Source organism: Furipterus horrens, unplaced genomic scaffold (assembly GCF_987537825.1).
Source record: "Furipterus horrens unplaced genomic scaffold, mFurHor1.1.pri manual_scaffold_33, whole genome shotgun sequence".
In the NCBI taxonomy this organism is placed as follows: Eukaryota; Metazoa; Chordata; class Mammalia; order Chiroptera; family Furipteridae; genus Furipterus; species Furipterus horrens.
In genome coordinates this window covers 571,791-589,020 of record NW_028327203.1, presented here as the reverse complement: position 1 = coordinate 589,020, position 17,230 = coordinate 571,791, and the positions used below count along the sequence as shown (strand labels likewise).

Below are 17,230 nucleotides of genomic sequence, written 5' to 3'. Positions count from 1 at the left end.
TTCAACATTCTATCCCATGGGCCTTCTCCAATCATCAGACTTGCCTGTAAACCCCTCAGAACTTTCAAGAGCTCACTGCCAGCACCTCCATAAATATGCAAATATTCCCAACACAGCCCTCCCCACACCTTCTTCATAATGAATCCAGGGTCCTGGCTTTCAGGAGAGACAGCTGCATTTAGACCTGCGATTTCTGACTTGCTTAGTTTCCCGCATAATCCATGAGTCTTCCTGGCCCTCCTGAGTAACTTTACCTGCACAGTGGAGATGACACAAGAGACTAATTCCTACATACATTGTCAGGTGTGTATAACATAAAACCCACACTATCTGTGGGCCACTGTTACAAGGATTTGATCCCAAAACTCAAAGATGGCAAAATTAAAAGAAGGGCTTAGGCCTGGGATTCAGCAATGTGATCCTAAGAGGGTCATACTGCCCTGGGCCACATTTTTAGGTCTTCCCCTTAAAGAGGTTGAAGTTAGGAAAGCAAAGGTATTATCCTTTATTTCATATAAGCCTTTTATGTTGTCCTGTCATACTTAGGATCAGACCTTGTGTGTCATGTGGGCCTGCATGATGGGCAGACGCCACAATGGCTCCGAGTGGACCCTGCCTCCTGATATGCACATCTCTGTATCACCACTGAGTGATTGCCAACCACATACTCCAGCACACGATACAGCCAGGTGATATGAAGTCACGTGCAAGTTGTATTTAACGATAATGTCACTTTTCTCTCATAAACTTTTTTGAGTTTTCCTTTTTTTACTTCTGTTTCAATCTTTTATTTTATCTCTCTTTGCCTCTCCCCTTTCTCTTTCCGTCTCTTCTCCTTTTTTAATACCAATTTTGGGGACTTGGGGACTACCATATTTTGGGTTGTGTTAAAGGACCCAATGAATATTCTTTGATTCGGTTGATGGCCGTCCAGAACAAGAACACTCTGACCTACAATGTCAATAGTTGCTCTCCTTGAAAAGCCCCAATGCAGATGCATACGAAGTGCTTGCTGTCCTTTAGTCTTCAAAATATGTATAAGTTTGAAGGCACTGTAGCCTGTGGATGTGGCTCTGTGATGGGGCAAAGCTGTGTCCTGTGTGAGGAATTTGGTAAAAATTCCGAGTTGCTACATTTTGTCATGTGATTCCAGAACTATGGCATGAGGGGTGTGAGGCTCAGGAGGACAGAAAGCTTGGTAGCATGGCCCAGGGGCCATTAACCAGAGAGACAGATGCTGTCCCAGGTGGAAAGCTGGGAAGAGCTGAGGCCATAAATGAGACCCAGTCTTAGACAACTGGGAGTGAGAATCTCTAATGTTTCTCCCTGGGACATCTTCTTTGAAGGTTTTACATGAGTAAGAGGGGTGTTCCAACACTGGTGCTAACACTTGTGATCTCAGGTTTTGAGCTTTTTTAAAAAATGAGGTGTGAAGAAACATGATAAGAAGAGAGGCTGTTTGGGATCACACTGTTGGGGCCATCATCAGTTGGACTGCAGACTGTGAGCAAGGCTGGTGTCAACTGGAAGGTAAACAGATGTGGGAAAATCTGCAATCGGCTTAAAGACAGAAATAGGTGGGCACGGTTGGTGTCAGTTGGGATTCTGGGAAAATTGTGTAGGGCTGGCTTCAGTTTAAGAGTATTCTTGTATAGTGTTTAAGAGAGTGTTTAGGTCTATTTTTGGCATGTATTTGTCGTGTTTTCTCAAGATCACTTGAAGGAACTGTCATTGTTTCAGTGTAGATTTCTACATCTTTTGTCATACACGACTTGTCCATATGGGGCAGGGTTTGTTTCTGGGCTCTCTATTATTTCCATTAATCTTTGTGGGATTTTTTTTTTTTTTTTTTGCCAATGACATCCTGTTTTGATTATTATTTCTTTGTAGTGTGGTTTGAGATCTCGTTTCGTGATACCTCCAAGTTTTTGCTTCTTTTTTTCTTCTCAGGAGTGCTTTGGCTATTTGGGATCTTTTGTTGTTCCATATAAATTTTAAAATTATTTGTTCAAATTTTTGAGAAGAATAAAATTGGTATTTTAACAAATACTGCATTAAGCCTGTAAATTGCTTTGGAAAGTATGGTCATTTTTAAAAATTTAACCTTTCTACTCTGTGAGCATAAACTATTCTTCTAGTTCTCTCATGTTCTAGTCAAAATTTTCTTCAATGTCATATAACTTTGATTCAAGCACCTCTCACATCTTTGATTATGTTAATTTCCAGGCATTTAATTCTTTTTCATGTAGTTGTAAATGCTATTATTGAACTTATTTCTTCTTCAGATTTTTGAAAGTTTTCATCTATTTATTTTTTAGAGAGAGAGGAAGAAATGGAGAAAGAGAGGGAGAGGCACATTGGTGTATGGGAAAAACGTGGACTGGATGCCTCTCACAGGCCCTCAGGCTGGTACCTGGCCCTTAACCCAGGCATGTACCCTGAGTGTGTATCACACCAGCGATTTTTCAATTTGCAGGCTGATGCCCAACCCACTTGTTCACACCACTGAGGACTCATCTTCACATTGTTTTGTTATTTTATACAAATGTGACACATTTATATATATTAACTTTGCATTTTGATATCTCACTGAATTTTTTTATTAATTCTATTCATTTTTTGTTTGATTCTCTTGAGTTTTTCTATGTAGTCTAATGTCATTTGCAAAGAGTGACAGTTTTACTGTTTTGTTTTTCTTTAAATGACTTATTTCTCAAAGAAAGAAAATCATAGGCCAATATCCCTGATGAACAAAGATGCTAAATCATCAACAAAATATTGGCAAATCAAATACAGCAATGCCTCAAAAAGATCACACACAATGATCAAGTGGGATTTATTCCAGGAATTCAAGGTTGGTGCCCCATTCACAAATCCATAAATGTGATTAACCACATAAATATAATGAAGGATAAAAACCACATGACCATATCAATTGATGCAGAAAAAGCATGATACAATCCAGCACCAATTTTGATGAAGAAAACTCACAGCAAAGTGGGCACATAGGGAACATACCTAAACATAATAGAGGCCATAGATGACAAACCTGAGGCCAGCATCATACTCAATGGGCAAAAACGACAAACATTTCCCTTAGGATCAGGAACAAGGCAGGGATATCCACTTCTCCTCTCTTATTCAACATGGCACTGGAAGTCCTAGCCACAGCAATTTGACTAGAAGAAGTAAAAAGCATCCAAATTGGAAAGGAAGAGGTCAAACTGTCTTCAGTTGCAGATGACATGATATTGTACATAGAGAGCCCCAAGTGCTCCACTAAGAAACTCTTAGAATTGATAAATGAATTCCGCAAACTAGCAGGATAAAAAATTAATATTTAGAAATCAGTTGCGTTTTTATATGCAAATAAGAAACTGACAGAAGGAAAATGAATAAAACAATCCCACTCACAATTGCTTCAAAAAGAGTAAAATACCTAGGAATAAAACTAACCAAGATTGTAAAAGGTATGTCCTCACAAAATTATAAGACATTGAAGAACAAAACTGAGGATGGTACAAATACTGGAAGCACATACTGTGCTCATGGATAGGGAGAATTAATATCATTGAAATGTCCATACTACCCAAAGAAATCTATAGATTCAACACAATTCCTATCAAGATACAAAAAGTGTTCCCTAAAGTAGAACAAATATTCCTAAAACTTATATGGACCACAGAAGACCCTGACTAGCTTCAAAAATCTTGTGAAAGAACAAAAGTTTTGGGAACCACACTACCTGACGTGAGACTATAGGACAAGGCCAGAGTAATCAAACAGCATGGAACTGGCCTAAAAACAGATACCTAGATCAATGGAACAGAATAGGAGAGCCCAGAAATTAACCAACACCTATCTGGCCAATTAATCTATTGACAAAAGAGACAAAATCATACAATGAGTAAGGAGAGTCTATTCAATAAATGGCACTGGAAAAATTGTACTGATATGTGCAAAAAAGTGAAACTAGATCACCTCTCATACCACACACAGGAATAAACTCAAAATGGATAAAATGCTTAAGTGTTAGACTGAAAACCATAAAAATCCAAGAAGACAATATAGGGAGGAAAATCCCAGGCATTTCCTGTAGCAATATTTTTTTTTCTGATACATCACTTCAGGCAAGGGATAAAATGAAGAAGAAGAAAAAAAAAACACCCCAACTATTTAATACATCAAACTAAAAACTTTTGCACAGCAAAGGAAACCATCAACCTACTGAATGGAATAACATATTCACCAAAGGTACTTCCGATAAGGGGTTAATATCTAAAATTTATTAAAAACTCCACAACTACCACCAAAATAAACAATCCAATTTAAAAAATGGACAATGATTCTCAATAGACACTTCTGCAAAGAGGACACACAGATGGCCAATGGACATCTGAAAAAAGTCTCAACTTCATTAATCATCAGAGAAATGCAAATTAAAACCACAGTGAGATACCACCTCACACCTGTCAGAATGGCCACCATCAAGAAATCGGTAACAAGTGCTTCTGAGTATGTGCAGAAAGAGGAACCCTTGTGCATTCTTGGTGGGAATGCAGATCGATACAGCCACTGTGGAAAGCAGTGTAGAGTTATCTCAAAAAAGTAAAAATGCATCTGCCTTCTGACCCAGTCATCTCACTTCTGGGAATATATCTGAAGAAACCCAGAACACTAATTTGAAACAATACACGCACCCGTGTTTATCGCATCATTGTTTACGATCGCCGAGCCATGGAAGCAGCCCAAGTGCCCGTCAGTACACGACAGGAGAAAACAGCCGTGGTACGTTTACACAATGGAATTCTAATCGGCCATATAAAAGAAGAAAATCTTACCCTTTGCGACAGCATGGATGGAGCTGAAGAATGTTATCTAAGTGAAATAAGCCAGTCAGAGGAAGACAAGTACCATATGATTTCACCTTCATGTGGAATCTAACGAACAAAATATACTAACAAACGAAACAGAAAGAGACTCCTTGGTCCAGAAAATAGACTGACAGCTGTCAGGGAGAGGGCATTGGGGGACTGGGTGAAAAAGATAAAGGGGTTAAGCAAAAAGACAAACAAACTCATAGACACAGACCACAGTGTGGTGATTACCAGAGAAAAAGCAGGGTGCGGAGGGGTAGGAGAAGGTCACTGGGGGATAAAGAGTGATGGAAGAAGACTTGATTTGGGGTGGTGAACACACACTACAATATACCTAAAATGCGTTATAGAATTGTACACCTTTAACGTACATAATTTTATTGACCAATGTCACCTGAAAAAATCAATAAAAAGAAAAGAGAAGATAATGGCATCTAGATTGGAGAGGGAGAAGTGAAACTATCTACTTCTACATGACAGGTTCTTGTATGTGGAAAATCATAAGGAATTCTAAAAGAAACAAGAAAACAAACAAAAAACTCAGACTATTGGAGCAAAGAAATACATTCAAACAACCCAAAAATTCAATAGAGCATAACAAAATTCAATTACAATGTAAATTACTTGGTATTTTATAATAAAAACAAAGCTTGAAGGATATAAAATGAATATACAAAAACCCATTGTCTTTCTATATACTAGAAATTAACAATTTGAAAAGGAAATTAGAAAAACAATTCCATTTATAATAGCACCAAATAGAATAAAGTGTTTAGGAAACATTTCAAGAAAATACTGGAAGATCTGTTCCCTGAAATCTACAAAACATCATTGAAAGGAACTGAATTACACCTAAATAAATAAAAACTCATGTTTATGGACAGGAAGATTTAATATTGTTAAAGTGACAACACTTCCTCAACTGGTTTCCCTAGATAATCCAAGCTGCCTATTATGCAGAAATTAACACACCGATCTTAAAATCCAATCAATCATGGGTGTAAAACTTTTTGACCTTAGAGTAGGTAATGATTCCTCAGATAAAACACCAAAGACAGAATCAACACAAGGGAAAAAAAAGATAAATTGGGCTTTGTCAAAAGTTTAAAAATTATGATTCAAAGGACACCACCAATAAAGTAAAACAGCCTAGGGCATAGAAGAATAGGTTTGCAGATCAAGTATCTGATAAGGAGATAGTAGCCCAGAATCTTTTATAAACAGTTACAGCTCAACAATAAAATGATAGATGAATCCATTTAAAAATGGCAAAGGGTGTAAACAGGCATTTCCTTCCTACTAAAAAATACAGAAACGGACAATACGTGAAATGATGCCGCGCATCACTAGTAATTAGATAAACGCACACTGAGACCACGCGACATCTTCCCCAGAAGGCTACACCTAGGAGATGAAGGACAACAAGGGAGGGCAGGACGTGGAGAGACTGACACCCTGAGCTGCTAAGTGGAGACGGGAAGGTCTGTCCCCTCCCGCCAGCGAGGCTGTTTCCTTTCAGCACGTCGCAGGGTGTAGTTATTTCTGCGATCTCTCCCACTAGACTGAAAGCACCTTGAAGACAGAGATTAACTTCCTCTCCTTCCCCAGAGTATGAGTGTGTGCCTGGATCTGAATGTGTGTGTGAGTGTGTGTGTCTGTGTCTGAGCGTGTGTGTGTGTGAGTGTGTCTGTGTCTGTGTGTGAGAGAGTGTGTGTGTGTGTACACGCATCCATACCAGGACACCGGTCATTCTATGCTGTCTACATGCAGTCACTGATCTGCTCACTTCTCTTCACCACGAGATCATAACCTTCTCAAGACAGGGCTGGCTGAAGCACACACGTGGGCCGACCCTGGGGCGGGGAGGAAGGGGGAGTGGAGGAGGATTGAGGTCAAGTAGGGGACCCCTGGATGTGCTCTGACTTCGCCAACTTAGGGGTGCCACGCGGCGCTGGCCAAGCCCCATCGCTACCAGCGGTGAGCGTCACACAACCCTTGGAGGACGGACGTGTGAGCATTTTTGCACTCGTATTAGGAACCTAAAATAGCAAATGAAATCCAGTGGAAACGGAAGGAAACACTGACTGCACACATGTCTGGAAGGGTACATACATAAAATGATTACAATTTTATTTTATTTTAGTTTTTACCTCTCAGTGTAGCATTCTGAGTAATTTTTATTTTTCTCATTGTTTAAGGAACTTGCAACGAACAACACAAATTACCAATGATTTTCAAGCACACTTAGAACTTTTCAAAAACTGACGAAAGCTGTAAAGCAAGTTCCAACGAATGCCACATAAACTACCTTTATTGCCTTCTTTGCCATTAACCTGGAAACCAGTTAACAAGGTAACAAGAAAATCCCTATATTAGATGTTTCCAATAAGTCTCCAAAATGAGTCACAGTTGGAGTTAGAAAATAATGGACATGGAAAAATAATAATACTGCATACCAAAGCCAGATCATTCTGGTTTCAAAAATGATAAAAGCTTCAAAATCAGTGATTCTCAAACAAAAGTGATTTTTGCCCCCTAGGGGACACCAGGCAATGTTTGCAGCCATTTTAGATTGTCATGAGGGTGGGGGAAGGGAGGGTCTTATCTGCATGCAGTGAACAGAGGTCATGAATGCCAAAAAGCACCTACTACGCAGAGGACAGTCCCCCAGGAGAATGAATTACCTGGCCCAAAAGGTCCAGAAACCCTGCTCCATATCATGAAGAGTCCACTCGAATTAAAACAGCATGTCACTTTGCTTCCTAGGCCAGAAATGCTGCCTTTCTTTGATTAGGCAGCATGGAGTCTGCAACTTACGGAACAAAAAAGGCCAGCTGTCCTGCAAATATCGGGGAGGACTGTCCCAGGCTGAGAAGTCACCTGAAAAGAGTAGGAGGCAAAACAAGATCTGACAACCTAGGAGACTACAATTCAGTCTCCTATACCCTGTGATAAACACAGTAGGCATCTGAGGGTCACTGCTTCTTTTCACTGCTCACAAAGCACTTGAATAACTGTTTCATAATGTCACTTAGAACAAACGGCCTTACTCTTTTGGATTCCGGAATTCACCATCAAAAGTTTTCCTCTTTCAAAGTGTGGACCTTTGCTATGTCGTGTGTTCCTCAGAGAGCCTACCTGGAGCACGTTTCCACTAACAAAGTACTTTGGATTTCTATAATACCATGTGTCCAGGCTATGGCCTAGTTTAAAATGCTAAGAATGATGTTACTCTATTCTTTAGTCGTGGAGATATTTGTGACTAACAGAAAATATTTTCTAGCTCCTAACAGAACCTCATTTTCTCTTTTCTTACATGTTTTAACTATTCCTACATCATATACGCTTACAAGAATGTAATGATCATTGTTGAGTGATAGCATATTTACATTGATAATTAATGGGAATCAACTAAAACGTATTACAAATAGAATTTACTACAATGAAGGGGACATAACATGCTGCAATAAATTTTATTTCTAGAAATAGTAAGTTAAAGATATAATTTTTAAAAAAACTAACAACAAAACATGTAAACAATGAAAAACCTGGGAATCAACTTAACAACCATGCACAAGATCTGCATGAACAAAATTGGAAAATGCTACCCAATAACAGACACTTTAACAACTGAAAAGCATTATCAAGTTCTTGGATAAAAGAATGATGATACCTATTTACCAAAGTTCTCTCTAAATGTAGTATCTATATTGAAATAGAAAAGTTGTCCCACAGGAAGTGTCGCTTAAATTGGGACCTGAGATGTGTACCCCACAAACACTCTGGCCACCCTCTTCTGCTCCTTACAGGTTGGCTGTAGCCGCTCCCCAATCCCCTCACCTCATACCTGCACGCAGCTCACCTGACCTCCCTGGATTTCACTGCTTGCATCACCTTTGGCCATGAGTGTCATTTCATGACCCACGGAGACAGGCGGCGGGGCAGCGCCTGATCTCAGGACCACCTAGTTGCTCATCTCTCCTCCACAACTGCCCTCACTTCAGGCCTGCCAGCCTCAATGAGCCTCCCACCCAGCGTGGACCCACAGCCTTGGCCTGACCCTGCCTCTCACCTCCAGCCCGATTCCGCCTTTCACCTTAAGACAGGCCCCGCCCCTCATCTCTAAGTTGGATTTTTAGTGATCCGTTTCAACAAAATCAGCCAGGAATCAGGTATACTTTTGGACATGAAGTTTCATGAAGAAATGGATTTATAATGTATAATTTATAAAATTAAAGACTACTCTGTAAAAGAACTTATTCACAGAATAAAAAGACAAGACAAAAACTGGGCAAAAACATCAATCACCTAAAACACAGTGTCCAAAAAGACTGAAAGTGAAAGAATGGGAAAAGCCATACAGGATGGTACAAAAGTAGGTTTAATAGTATGAACACTGAATAATAATAAAACAATAAATTTTGTTTCTTGTACTCAGAACTCTAAACCTACTTTTGTCTCACCCTGTATCAGGCAAACATACCAAGTGAAAATGACATAATACCATCCAGCAGACTTCGATGCAAAAAGCAATACTAGAAAGGAAGAGCACTTCATATAAATAAGTTTAATTTACCAGGAAGATCCACATTCACAACATACTCAATATAATAAACTCAAATTATATAGAAGAGATACAAAGAAGAATTTATAATCATTAGGGATAGCGCATACCTCGTTAAGAAACAATAGACCCCCTCAGAAAATTCCGTAAGGATATAAGGAACGTGAGCAGCAAACTGGAGTCAACATTCACAGACAACCAAGCGCACACAACTTTCCCCGCTGACCTGCACGACGCTGTGATTCCCAAAATGAACAAGAGATGACAGCAGAGATGCACACCTGGAACGTCTGTTACACTGACCCTATTGTAGTCTGAAGCAAGTTTCAAACAAATTCAAAGGATTGAAATTATATAAAGTGAGTTTCTTGTTCTCATTGTAGTTAACAGAGTAATCAGTAATACATGGTAAGTAGAAATCCCTACATTTAAAAGATATGAAATACACTTCTAAATAACTCTCAAAATAAATCGCAGTTGTAGTTAAAAATAATTGGAACTGAATAATAAAAAAACATGCATTAAAACCTACTGGAGCCCTGGCTGGTGTGGCTTGGTGAGTTAATCGCTGGCCTGCGAACCAAAAGGATGCAGGTTTGATTCCCGGTTGCTTCACATGCCTGGGCCGTGGCCGGATCCTCTGTTGGGGGCATGAGAGAGGCAACCGATGGATGATTCTCTCACACATCCAAGTTTCTTTACCTCTCTTTCTCCCTCCCTCCCTTTCTCTGAAAATAAATAAATAAAATCTAAAAAATATAGTTAAGACAGAAGTAATATTTTAAGAACCTATGGGAATTCACAAGGTTTGCATCATATCACAAACCCAGAGTAACAAAAATTAAATCCAGAGGAAGCAGAAGAATATAATTATGCAAGTAGAGATGTCTTGAAGGGTCTAAACTTATAACAGTAGCAGTTAACCTGTTTGGGTAGGATTTTGAATACATTTTTATTCTCCTAGATAATGTAAGTAACCTGCAACAAAGAAAGGCTTTCTCGGTTTGGGTAAAAAGGAGTTCTAGAGGAAAACATGGCATAATTTAAAAATAACCACACCAGAAGCCTTTTGTTTGCTCACCTGCACTGATCTTGTCACCCAGAGGGGCTCCTTTGCAAACTTGTGCTGCTTTCTGTGCCAAGGTGGCAGAGCAAAGAGGAAACGATGGGAACAGAACTCACATAAATAGCGAAGAGCTGAGAACCACAGCCTGAGGGAGTCTGTCCCCGGGCTGTCCCACAGCCGTGACGCTCCATAACTGAGAAGCGGCACCACTGAGTTGACCCGCGGCAGTGCCGCTTCACAACTCACCCGTAACAATCCTGGGTTTCTTAACGGCTGTGCACCCACTCACAGACGTTCTGTACCAAAACCGAGCTATTTGCACTCAATAAGCTTTCCTTCTTCAACGCACCCCACCTCTGGAACGCCTGTCGACATTGAATTGGTGTCAGTTCACACACACCCAGGACACACTCAGGACTCCAGACACAGACCCTGGACTCAGGACCCTGGACCCTGGACCCTGGAGCAGACTCAGAACCAAAAGCTGAACCCCAGACCCCTGCCCCAATCCAAAAACTCTCTCCAAGACCCAAGCCAGACCGTGGACCCTGAATGCCAGACACCAGACACCAGAGACTGACAGCGAACTCTGGACACAAGCTTCCATACATCAGACTCATGAGCCAGAACTGCACGTGGACCCCACACACAAACCCAGAGCACAAAGACACACCCAAAGAGACCCCAGCTCCCAGACACACAGCCAAATACAGATTCGACCCCGGGCCACGGACCCTGGAGACAGAATCCACATCTGTAAGCAAGAACCCATAGCCAGACTCCAGAGCTGGAGCTGGACAATGGACCCCAGTTGCCAGGGGCCAGATGCAGGAGCAGAACCAAGTCCTCACCCTGTGAGCAGAGCTGAGAGTTAATGAAGAGCTCGTGTGACTCACTAAGTCGGAGCAGCTAGTGTCACAAATATTTTTCAGGCCAATGTAAATGTACAAGAGAGGAAAATAACTCACAGAATTACTAAATAACGCCAAACCCTGCAGAAATAAACCAAAAAGACGAGCAACAACAAGAAAAAATAGTGCTTACTTTTGCCAGAGATGTCCATGATCTCTCGGCTGCTGCACCTTCCAGAAGTTAAGTGTCCCTGCCATGAATGTCACCGCGCCGGCTCACCAAAACTGTGGGAGATTAAAAACTACTTTTGTCATACCTTCTAAATTCTGACACCTGAGATAATAGTTAAACTCGCACAATCAGATTAAGAGGAGATACTCAATGTTTAATACATGCACAAGGGGAATTCATATTGAAATGAATGCCAAACACAATGAGGTGATATCGGGTATAAAGGACATTTTGGAAAACGGAAGAACAGAGTCTTGGACTTTAATGGTGAAATGGGTACATTCAGGTTAATTTAGAAAAAAGGCAGCATACCTGGCAGGTTAATTTTTGTTCGGCGACCCCCCAAAGACTATAACACACAAGAAGTAAGATAAGAGGGTGGACGGGCTTTTGCTAGGACTATTACTGTCTCAAGCTAAGGTGATTGTGCTAAAGCTCTTTTCCTAAACCAAATTTTGGCCATTAAACTGCTTAGGAAGAACTGAGATGATAAACATAAGTAATTTCTCAGTCTTTCCTTTCTTAACAGCCAGTTTAAAATCAACATGCCGAGTAGAAAATTCTGGCCCCCTTCATTACCACCTTTGAAAGTTTGAATAAAAGGTTTATAGCCACAAGCTAAAATGGTGCCTTGTTCCATATTTCACTGACATAATCACTCAGTTTTGAGAATAAGTTGCTTTAGCTAAATTGCTAAACCTTACTTAAGGAAATGGTGACATATATGTACTCCCCAAATTTACCTATTAAATACCTCACTGCTCGCTTGCCTACGTGGTGGAGAAGCAATCTTTCCTCTAACCTCAAGAATCTTTAGGCTGGTCCAATAACCCAATAGGTATGACACAGATTAGCCAATGAAAATAACCAAATTTTAGACATACGTAGGCATGGGAACCTCACTCACATGAGAGTCAGAAACCCCACGTGCAGAAGAGTATTAGAATTGGAATGGAAACACAGGTGTACACAACATACTTAGCTAGTGGTGGTGTAAGGTGCCTTGGGGCTTCAAGTCTCCTTGCAAAATTATAAGAGCAGATGCTTCGAAAAAAGGTGCTATTCCCAAGATGTACAAGATGGCAACGAAAAAGAGCATTTCCTGGCGGCCTCGTCTCGGCTGTTATTCCACAGATGCGCACTAGATGGCAGGCAGTGTGCAGCAGAGTGTACAAAGGGGCCCCACTCTGACACGGCAGGGCGACCTGCCACATCAGCCCTGGGTCCTCTGGCTGTTGGGAGAAGTATTACCTAAGAGAGCATGGAGCCCTGTAATGCGAGCTCTGGGTCTTCACCAAAGAAAATCAAAGCTTGTGTCCGGTCAGCTCTGGGGCTTATGAGCAAGGGGAGGGGCCCCACCTGAGAGCATAGTGGGTCCTGTGACATCAGGTCTGGGTCATTGGAATGTGGAGAGGATCACACATGAGAGGCTGGAGTGTCCTGTTACTACACAACTGTGTCCTGTGAGGGTCAGAAAGGTGTCTCCCTGTAAAATGGAATGTCCTGACCTTTCACCTTTGTGTCCAGTGACTGCGGGGAGGGGTCTGACTAGAGAGAGTAGGGTGTCCGGTCACATTGGCTCTGTCTCCTATCAGTTTGGAAAACAGTCCCACCAGCGGGAACAGTGGTTTCTGTCATATCAGCTCTGGGTCTCCTGAGTGTGGGGAAGGGCCCCTCCCTTAGAGTGTAGGTCATCCTGTCCCATCAGCTCTGGGTCCTGTGATTGTCGGGTACGGTCACACTTGAGACGGCAGAGGGTACGGTAACTTCAGCCTTTGCTCCTGTGGTCGTTGGCTGACCCACCAGAGACAGTGAGGCGCCCTGTTGTTTCGGTGTGGAGTCTTATTACTATGATGAGGAGTTCCACCCAAGAGTAGAGCAAGATCTGTGACATCAGGTGAAGGTCCTGTGAGTGGAGGCGGCCAGTCTGGGAGGGTAGGGGGTCCTCTGAAAATCGCGCTGCATCTTGTGAGCACTGGAAGGAGTCCCATCAGAGAGAAAAAGGGGTTGTGTCACGTCAGCTCTGGGTCCGGTGAATGTGGTGAGGGGTTTCACCCAGAAAGAATAGCGGGTCCAGTGACATCAGCTCAGGGTCCTATGAGTATGAGGAGGGGCTCCCACCTGACAGAGTAAGGGGCCATGTCACTTCAGCTCTGAGTTCTGTGATTGTGAACAGGGGGCTCTCTCTGGGAGAACTGGGGGTCTGGTCAAACTAGCTGTATGTCTTGTTAGCTTGGGGAAAGGTCGCACCAGACAGAATAGTGGATCTTGTTGTAGGGGCACCAAATAGTCCCTGTAAAAAGTTTCAAAGGTCTGCTAAATACGTAAACACGTAGGGGCTTCAGATGTTCTTTGTAAAAAGTAGCAAGGACTTGCTAAAAAGCCTTGAAGAGAGGAATGTCAGAAGGAGTGTAGCAATTGGTGATTTACAAGCTAAAAGGACCTCAGCCTCTATCACCTTCCATTTACTTGTGTCTGGTTTAGAACATTTGTGAAGGTTGTGCTTTGCAGAATGTCTAGCCCTTTGAAGACAGATTGCTTCGCAGGGAGTTCGTCCCTGGCTGAAGAGCTATGCTGCCACCAGAGACAACCTTATAGCCTTGCCAATTTCTGTTCCTGTTACTGCCAAGACATTCCTGCAGTCCTGCCCAGCCCCCTCTTCCTAAGGCCGTTTCCCGCCAAAGCAGCAGCAAAGGGGGCCTCATCAGTATAAAAAGTCCGCGTTTTAGACTCCATTGCAGGTTGGAGCATGTTAGAGACCGGCTCAGGGTCTGCCCAACTCCTGGTCATTATTAAAATCCTTTCCTTACTTTATACACGGCTTCAGAGCGTTCCATCTCACCTATGTAGCTGCAACACTATCCCCCGAGCCACCATGGAGAGGAGTGTCACGTGAGAGTAGCGGGTCCTGCCACAGGTACTGCGGGCCCTACCACGACGGATGCGTCTGTAAGACATCCCGAGCAAGGTGTGGCGTGAGTTGCCTTGGAGATTCATATTGCCCTTGCAAAATGGTAAGAGCTGCTGCTGAGTACATAGGCGCCGGTCTCAGGATGTGCACTAGATGGCAGCAGGGAAGAGCATTTCCTGGAGTGTGCATCTGAGCCTGTGGGGGGTTCCACTCTCTCTGCCTGCATAGAGACTCCTGTCACTTCAGCCGTGGATTCTCTGAGTGCCGGGAGGGGTCTTACCGGAGAGAGTACGGAGCCCTGGCCATGGGACGGTGTGGAGGAGTCCAGCATGAGAGATTAGGGGGTGCTGGAATGTCAGCTCTGAGTCCTGGCAGGGAGTGTGGGGTGTCCAGTCACTGCCCCTCTGAGTCCTGTGAGTGTCAGGAGGGGTCTTACCTGAGAGAGCAGGGGTCCTGTGACAGCAGCTCTGGGTCAGTATGTGATTATCACATCTTCCGTTCTTAGGATGCAGAAGACTGTCTTCTTTAGTAATCAAAGACCTGACTGAAACGATATGAAGCAGAAACATTTTAAGGAAACATAGTATCTCTTTTATAGGCAGAAAAACTCTCATACTACCTTATCTGGTGCTACACAATATGGAAAAATTATTGTCATTTCAACAAAATAAAATAGAACTGAACCGTGCTTCTACGTCAGCTCACTTTTCATATTTACATTCATTTACTTAATGGAATTTCGTCCCATCGTATTCGGCTTCACCGTATAGAAAACGTCCTCTCTCTGCATTTCTCATCACGGACCTTCCACTTTCCTTCTGACATTCAGCTTTTGTCCTGCTTTTCCTCTGTCCACTCTGGCACAACCAGCCTCACTTAGAACAAACTTAATTACATTTCTCTGAAATATACATGCCCGTATCTCAATACCTTTCTCTTACACACAGTACTTTACGGCTTTTTTCTGGACCTTTCACTTGAATTCTTAACCTTTAAAAAATTTTAATTCCTTGTGAAAACTAAGAGTAAGAAATTGTCAATTCTCTGGGACACCAGTATTCTTTAGGTTGACACTGATAAACAAATTCGATCACTTCTAGAGATTACTTATTCACAGCACACATTTTTAATATTCCACAAGACGTGTTTACTAAGTCTCAAATCGCCTAAATCTGTCCATCATTTGCAGCAAAACACAAACAAGCCTGTGTTCTGTCCGCCTAACCCTCACCCAAACTCTCCCTGACGCCACACAAAAACCTCAAAACCCCACGAATGTCCTCACCGAGCCGACTCTGCGGGCCCTCTGTAGATGACGCTCCCGCCGCCCCCCTGCGCCTCCCGGTCCCCGGAGGCGCCCCCCGGGGCTGCAGAAGCCGGTGAAGCACCTCGGCCCAGCGGCACCGCGCGGAGCCACGGACGCGGCCTGACAACACAGAGCCAGCCCGGGACCAGCGAGACGCAGGCGCACGGGAGAACCCTGGGACACGGGGGCGGTCGGGCGCCCCCTGCCGCACCGGCCTGCGCCGCACAGTTCAGCCGGGCCCTGGGTCCCCTTCTAGCCGTCCTGCTTACATCCATTCCTTGGGGGACATTCCAGCTGCAGTGGAGACACGAACCCCAGGACGTCTCCCTCCCGGCCCCGGAGCAGCAGGAGAACGGTCTGGAGAGCACAGCGCCCACGCCACGAGCCCGCTGCCCAGACGCCGCCCGCGGGCCCCGGCCCCTCGCCCGCACGTCCAGAGCGCCCGCTTCGGCCCCCAGGGGGCAGCACGGCTCACCGCTCCCTCCCTCCTCCGGCTCCGCTGGCAACCGGAGAAGTCCTGCGCTCCTGACCACGCTCCCGGGGCGCCAGGGTCCCCGTCTCTCTTCTTCCCGGGAGAAAAGAGCAGCAGCCCGGCGGCCCTGGCCAGCACAGCGCCGTGAACCCCCAGCCGGCGCCAGCTGCGCAAACCCGCCCGACCTGCCCTCCCGCCCCGGTCACGGCTGAGGCCTGGAGGGAGGGCCGGTTTGCGGCGACGCTGCTTCGCTCTGCTCCCTCTTCCTCCGCACGGGGAAGGAACCCCCAAACCTGTGGGAGCGGCGGGCCCCTTGTCCCGTGCCCTGCCTCCCCAGCTCTCCTTCCAGCCTCTCGGGGCCTCTGTCACCTCCGCCCACCGACAGGTCACCGCTCCGCAGGCCTCAGTCCGCTCCTATTCCCCCCAGTTCTGCCCGGGCCCTCCCCCCACCCCGCCTCCAGTTTCCCCCTCTCACCGCGTGCCGCGGACGTCTCCGGTCCAGCCTTCTCCCCGGCCCACCTCTTCCCGCACGGCTCACAGGGCTCCGGCCCTCCTTCCAGACGCGCCTCCGTCCGCCTTCTCACCTGGGCTTCTCCTCACCGCCACCCCGACCTGCCGGGACGGCAGCCCCGCCTTCACCTCCGCCCGTCGCACCCCTCCAGGCCCGCACCTGGCAGCCTCCGAGTCACTCGTCCTCCTCCCGCCGTTCTGGAACAGAGCGCGCCCGCGCCGCCCCCTTCCGCTGTCCTCGCTGAGAGCTCGCCGCCCGCGCACCGCAGCTGACGCCCCTCCTGAGCCCTGCGCCGACCACGCCTCCATACGAGGAGTCATCTGCGAGCACGCGCACGTGGGGTCATCCGCGCACGCGTACGTGCCCACGTGGGGTCATCTGCGCACGCGTACGTGTGGACGGGGCGTCTGGACAGCCGCGTAAGGTCACTTGCGTAAGGT

The 17,230-nt window shown here is 44.7% G+C and overlaps 1 long non-coding RNA gene across 3 annotated transcripts in view; it reads right to left on the bottom strand.

Annotated features, from left to right (window-relative positions):
- The window catches only part of LOC149990054 (uncharacterized), a 33,456-nt gene extending 16,427 nt beyond the window's left edge, over nucleotides 1-17,029 (bottom strand). For 2 of the 3 annotated variants that reach the window (XR_016508969.1, XR_016508970.1), the window contains exons 1-3: nucleotides 16,950-17,029; nucleotides 14,938-15,045; nucleotides 11,552-11,643 (exon numbers count right to left, since the gene is read on the bottom strand). This is a non-coding gene — a long non-coding RNA (uncharacterized LOC149990054). Of the gene's footprint in view, nucleotides 1-7,444; nucleotides 7,758-11,551; nucleotides 11,644-14,937; nucleotides 15,046-16,949 lie in introns of those variants that run through there. The other variant, XR_016508968.1, reaches the window with a different exon arrangement.
- Between the last annotated feature and the right edge of the window lie 201 nt (nucleotides 17,030-17,230).